A 7,628-nucleotide genomic window follows, 5' to 3' on the forward strand; every position below is an offset into this window, starting at 1 on the left:
CCTCCTTTTGCTTCTGCTTTTGAGTTGCAACGAAGGTATGGATGATGGTGATGGAGGCAGATGCTAGAGAGATTGGGTTTAATACTCGCGTGTGCAGTAGATAATACTAAAGAAAGGTGATGTACATAAATGTGTGTGTAGAATGTACTGGTGTGTACCTTAAAAGGAAATCAAATGTTGGCTCTATATGTTCAAATTTATATGATTTAAAACATTTATTTATACGATGGGTTTTCATCTGTAGTGTAAGCAGTGCGCGTGGGTTCAAGCCCTGGTCAAAACAACATCGCCAGAAAACAAATTTTGAAAAAAGATTTTTTCTTAACAGCGGTCGCCCCTCGGTAGGTAATGCCAAACCTCCGAGTGGATTTCTGCCATCAAAAACAGCTTCTCATAAAAATACAATCGCCGTTCGAAGTCGGCGAAAATCTTAGGTCCCCTTTGTGCGACGATACAAATCGGATGAGAAGCTCGGCCAAACCCTACATAGTAGGGGGTTTCGTCTAAACTCGTAAAGGCCTCGTAACCGAGTAAGCCTTTTAAATAAAGCGGATTTCCATATAAAGTTCATTACGTTTACGAGGGTTACGTGGTAACGAGGCATTTAGGAGTTTAGATGAAACCCCCTACTATATAGGGTTTGGCCGAGCTTCTCATCCGATTTGTGCCGTCGCAAAAAGGGAACCTACAGATTTACGCGGACTCCGAACGAAATATGAATACTAAACGAATTGCCCAAACGTACTTACCCAGAAGAAATTTTGTCAAGGCCTTCCTTTGATAAGGTATTACAGAACAGAGTGCTCCCAAATAAACTGACATGAGCTACACAAGTTTGAAAATAAGTTTGTTTGAACTATTGTAACAAATTTGATTCAACAAATTTGATGCGCAGAGATGTTTGCTATTATTTGTTAGCTTTCAGGAAGGACTTGGTTCGAATCTCGTTAGACTAAAAATATTAAATTTATTTTTTATCATTAAAAAATAAGCCCTTCTATGAGCTGTTCTCCCAAAAACGGAAACGAAATGCCTTGCAATTGGGTCCGTTTCATATAAAAAATAATTAAGGAAATCATTCAAATGGTAAGGTCGTATACATTCCAGCGAAGGCCTCCTGTAATTGCTTTCTACTCCTTCTTATTTCTACTGGGTATATGGTACGAATCTCTCCAGTTCATACACATTTATGCGGTTACATATGTACATACATACGCTTGCATGAGCATATTTTTGATAACGGTGCAATGCTTTCATATCCGTGTCACGGTTAGTTAGCTGCTAAGGATACATTTGGAACACCAAGTCTACCGCATGAAATTTAGGTTATGCTGCCGAGAAGTCAAGGCCAGCATTAAAAGCTTTTCTGCAAATATTTCTGAAGAACAATACAATAAATTTTTGCGGCTTTCCACGGATTTTTTCCAACACACATTAATACCGTTATTCGAATTCGTATGCCTGTAAGTTTGTATGCAAGCGCTGAGATGCACATATCCCTGCAGGAAAATGTGGCGAATGCTATTAAATCTGGTCCATTACTAACACAATAGATGTCACTAAAAAATTTTAAATGTTTTATGTTAACATTTTTAACACTATCCTTGCTTTGTCTGCGTATAATCCGTAAAAGAGTTTTTTCAAACATATTCCGCCAAACTGCAGGGAGTGCCGAGCTGCCCCGAGTGTACTCCTGCTTTGAAAACATTTTACTTATTATTATAAAAATTAAGAATTACTACCTCAAGTCGCCCTTATTCGTGCATGCGTACTAGTTTTTATACTTAAAATGTAAGTCCAAAAAAATAAATAAATAAATGTATGTGAATTCCTTACGAATATGAATTTCTCGCAAAGTAAATATTACAAATTCGTCAAGCTGCAGAAGGCATCAAAACAGAAACATACTTTTGGCTTTTGGGCTTATTAAAGGATATCAGCGGAGATATCAGGACTAGTGGCAGGAGGTTTAGTGGCTGAACTCTCACTCCCTCATGCATATGTACCTAAGTATGTGTATGAACAATTATACTTTCGCTCATACATATGTACGTGTGTATGTACATTTATTATTCCGGCGGATATGAAAAACGGCGACGAAAAAATTATGCCTTTCGATTTATGAATTTTTACATTGTTCTCCATTATTCCTGCGTGCTTTTGCTTTTTTGTATGCTCAAATAGATTTATACATATGCGCATGTGCAAGTTAAAATACATATGTATGTATGTAAATGTGTATAAAAGTATGGGCATAAGTATAGAAATATGCAAGCAAAATGCTAAGCACTTTAGTTAAAACGATTGTATGAATAAAGAAGTCACATAAATATGTATGTACATATGTGCATAGGTATATGAAAATTTGTATGCACACATGCACGCAGACATTTGTCCAACCTTAGCATAAAATCTGTCTCATTTAGCATACATATGTATGTACTTACTTAATCGTCAGTGCTAGACTTGAAGCAACATTTTAGTATATAGATCCCTTTGATTGCGGATTAATGCGAATACGAGAGGGAGGAGTGCGAATGCATATTCAATTCATATTCTGCATTCTATGCGTTTCTTAAGATGATTGCTTCTACTTGTAAATATATGTATCAGTTTGCTTGCATATTTTAACTACGCATACATACTAACGTATGTATATGTACATGTGCGAATTACTTCAAATAGCACAGCACTTGGACAGTTGACAGTAATCAAAGACTTCTCACAATGCCATAAGTCCTCTGAAATATTTATAAAAATATGTATATATGTATGTATGCACGCATACTCATTCATACACTTATGCGCATAATCACACACACAGTTGTGGCTCCACAAACAAATTCATTAAGACGAACATTCATTGTTTTTGCAGTCATGTAATTTGAGTTTATACAATCAATATTTTATGTAATAAAGTATAGAGTTCATAATTTTGGTAAATGTAGTTTAAATTTCATTGAAAATTCAAAGCTTATCGAAACTGAAGCTCCTAATTATCACGCATTCGTGCATCTGCGTTCAACTGCATCAATAAATTAGCTCAAATCGAAAATCATAGACTTGTAGAATAACGCCCACTTAACGCATACAACATATGTATGTATGTATCTATGTATGTATATGTATGTAAATACATATGCCGACGAGTCACGTGATTACCGCAAATTTGCTCTAAATTGGCTACAAATCCAATGGTAAATGTAATTATGTGAAAATGCAAATGAACTTTTGTCCAAGCATTTGCCATTAATTTGTCAAAATTGCCCACTCATACACACAAACAGATGTACGTGCATACACATGCATATATTTATGCTGAGCATGCCTTTTTGAAGCACAGTTTCAGGCGTTGGTGCATTGCGATAATTAAAAAAAACTTAAATTGTTTATAAGTTATTCGAAATTAGGCGATAACTGCTGCAGTTAATTAATGTCAACATGCATTTTTAATTCATTAAACACCAGGGATGCCAATCCCGGGATTTGCTTGTATTAGTGCCGGGGTCCCGAAAAATTTTCGAATTATCGAATTGATAGTAAGAAGTTGTTTATGACTTTTGAAGTGTGATTTTTGTAAAATGCCGTGTTGACTACAGTTCACAAAAAGCTTTGAAACTATAATTTTAAAATTACAGCGTGGGCCTCGTTTTGAAGAAGATGTAAATGAATGTACTCATAGCGTCGCTAATGTAAGCGAAACAGAAAGTTTATTCAACCATTTTATTGAGGAAACTTCCTCAAATTGAAAAAATTTTTATTTAACTGACGTGCTGGTAAAAGAAGTCCGAATAATTTGTGATGGACGAGATATGGGCTTATGACTACCTTTTGACAGTTCAGTCGAATAGTATGTATCTCCAATACCGCCGAAAGATGTTTTCATCAGCTAGTTTTGTATGTTCAGCAAATTCAGGTCAAGACTTGAAGACTCCGCTTTGAATGCTTTGGCGAATTTTTGCCTTTCTTCGTATTTTACTCGAAATTTTGAGGATGTACGAGTCAGTCGGAGCTCAGATTCGGATTCAGCGGGTACCGAAAGACATGTCGGCTGGTGGGTCTGACTAAACGTACCACTTTTTTGTTTTGTGCGCCGGTGTATTATAACTTTGGTCCGATGTTTGTAAGTACCAGAATAAGAAGAGATAGACCCATTAAAATGTAAACTTAAAAAAATGATCAGAACGTCGAGCTGAGTTGATTTAGCCATGTCCGTCTGTCCGTCTGTTTGTATGCAATTTAGTCCCACAGTTTTCGATATATCCGGATGCAATTTGGTAGGTGGGTGTATTTTAATAATGCACTAATCATTTGTCGGAACCGAAAGAATCGGGCTACTATAACATATAGCTCCCATACAACTGATTGTTCAGATATGAGATTTTTTCGTTATAACTTCTCCATTTATGCAGCTAGGAACATGAAATTTTGCACTGCTATCACTCATTATCAAAAGAAAGTTTACAGTAAAAATAGGAAAGATCGGATCACTATAACCTATTTATTGCCTCCATACAACTGCTTGTTCAGACAGGGGGTTTTACTGTAAAAACTCCTTTATTTGGACAGCTAAAATACAATTTAAACAAATTATTAGTTCCAGATTTGTCTGTATTAATAACCATGCGATTTTTAAAATCAAATTATTGTAAATTTTAAATAGTTTTATTTCATATAATGTTTAAATTCTTGCAGTTATTGAGTTTTTACTCATATTTATAAAAGTTATGTCTCAATGTCAAATGCCGGGATCACAATTTTCCGCATAAATTAGCATCCCTACTAAACACATAGTTTTTAATTATGTAGGTTAAATTGTGGCTTATTTGCTGGCAGCATCAAATAAATTTAATTGTGTAATTTAATTTTGTGTTCTGAAAAATATATGTATTTAAAATCTGCATAATTAGTAAAGAAAAATTATAAAATTTGATCCTATATTTAGACTTAGACGGGTATGGCGCTATATTGCCGTCAAGTTGCCTAGCTGGGTCAATTTTTATGTGTTTACTTATATACATTAGAGTGAATCGTAAAAAACAGAGCTTGTTCATAGTCTTGACGGCAAAAATGCGGATTAACGAGCCGCAAGGTCGTGGGTTCGAGTTCCACGGTCAGTAGAGTTTTCATTTATTATATATTTTTCATTCAATTATGACTTATAAATTTGTTTAACGTTATTTACAGTTATTTGTTGTTGACTTTTTCAATTAAATTTAGCTCTAAAAATTTTAATTAACAAGTAATAACATAAAATAAAAGTAAATAAAATAAAGGAAAATAGAATGTATAAATAACATAAATTTAAAAAAAAAAAATATAAATAATAAAAACAAAAAACTTGTTGGCAATCGCTTCAACCGCGGATCGAACCTGGGACTTAAAGCCAACAGCTGGCCTTTTTTACCAGTGTTGTGATCGACAATTCCCTTGAGCCGAATTAATAATTCCCGAGACAATTCCGAATTAACAAGTTGATCCGGATCAACGCTGCCGTCTGGCTATGCTTTAAAATCATCGACCTTGATTTCTCAATATCTACACATATTAATTCAATTTTAGTTAAATTGAATTATAAATTTTAGTAAGTGATGCATTTTCCATGATGTGTCCATGGGCGTAGCCAGGTAGGGGCAGGAGGGTGCTCAGACCCTCCTAACTTTCAAATTTTCCTTATGTATATATAAAATAGTACTCTGAAATGCCAGCTTAATAGGGTCGATCCCAATTAAAATTTTGTTGTCGTCGAATTAAAGACAATCACCAAATTTCATGAAAAATAAAGAAGACTTTTACTGCTTTCTAATCAAGTATTTGTATGAAAATGTCACTTTACAGAACTCAATGAACCTATTTTATTTTTTATGAATAAGACTAAATATATGTAGGTATATTTTTTAAAACTGAATGCTTTTAGTTATTTAATGGGAAAAATGGTGTATTGCTGGTAAAAAAAATTACTCGATTTAACGAATTTTTCGATATTACGAATTAGGCGAGATCAGGCGCTACAGTATTTTTGAGTGGAACTCCTTTCTGCGTAAGCGGCCTTCGGCCGCGCTTCAAAGAAATAACCCTCCTTATTTCCGCGTTATACGGATGTATCGGATCTAGATAGACCTAGTTTCGCCCAGAAAAAACTAGTTTATCCGAAGATCGGGTTTGGCCGGTAACACATATATATGTATGTACATAACTACATATCGTCGCCTGGGTAAAAGATTGTCGTATGTTAATTTCGGCAGGTTGTGGGAAATCGCGATTGAAGTTTGGAATGCAATTTCTCAAAAACGCGAAGATAGATTTTATCCAAAGCCTCTGAAAATGTTACTAGTTCACAAAGTTCTTAAATTATTTTATTTTTAATGTTGATTGTTAATTAGTTTTGAGTTTATGAAGGATTTTCTTTAGTAAAATTTTGTCGCAAGCGTCGTTTGTCCACAATTTGGTAGCCACTTTGTAGGAAATACGACAAAATGTGATCAAAATTTCTACCAAATTAACGACACTTTTTACTCAATATCTCGGAAACTAAAGGAGATATTCAAAAATGGAGAACGCCGTTTTTAAGACATTGATTAGTTTAATATGACTGCATCACCAACTGAATTTTTACTAAATTATCGAAAAAGTTTTAGTCAATATTTCGGAAACTAAAGGAGCTATCTAAAAANGTTTTTAAGACATTGATTAGTTTAATATGACTGCATCACCAACTGAATTTTTACTAAATTATCGAAAAAGTTTTAGTCAATATTTCGGAAACTAAAGGAGCTATCTAAAAACTGATAAAACCAATCGAAAGACCTTATTTCAAGATATATAACTGCATCTAGAACTAAAAATCGTCAAAATGGCGCTTACGACAATCTTTTACCCAGGCGACGATATGCATACATTCGTATATGTACATATGTATGTATGGGCAAGTATCACTTCAGTATTTATGAGGTTATTTAAACGCTGTTTAAATGCTATGCAAGTTTGTATGGACAAGCAAGTCGAGCGAGCATTCAAATGAATGATGATAAAAGAAGCGAAAAAAATCGTTTTCACGCCAATGCAGACGAAAATTCCCATTTCGCAGTCGCCAATTGCAAATTACAGCGATTATAGTTGCCACTGGAAAACGCACAGCTGATATATCACCAGCATATCTTCAAGGCACTATCTCCGAAGTATCAGTTTTTTTTCTTTCTGAAACTCACAAATGAACAGGAGAATAAATGTGTGTGAATATTAACGTTAAACTCGTATATCTTAATTATTATTTTAATTTGCGAATGTACTGCATTACAATTTGGTAAATTTACTATACATACATACGTATGTACTATTTTCTCAGACTATTTTCACACATATTTACATACATACATATATGTATGAATATGTACGATTTTAAGTACATTGCACATAATAACAAAATATATAGAAGCGTGAAAATATGTATATACATATATATTCATGCATTCACTAAATGCGGCAACTTCTTTTTTAATTTCGTTGCGCATGCGCAATGGCAACGCTCAACGGGCAATTTAATTGCAGAGCATAAAAAAACAAATTTTAATTTGTCCATAAGCAACTAACGGGTGATTTTTTTGAGGTTAGGATTTTCATGCATTAGT

The sequence above is a fragment of the Rhagoletis zephyria genome, unplaced genomic scaffold (assembly GCF_001687245.7).
Source record: "Rhagoletis zephyria isolate East Lansing unplaced genomic scaffold, Rhagoletis_zephyria_1.1 Rzeph_scaffold_04446, whole genome shotgun sequence".
Taxonomy (NCBI): domain Eukaryota; kingdom Metazoa; phylum Arthropoda; class Insecta; order Diptera; family Tephritidae; genus Rhagoletis; species Rhagoletis zephyria.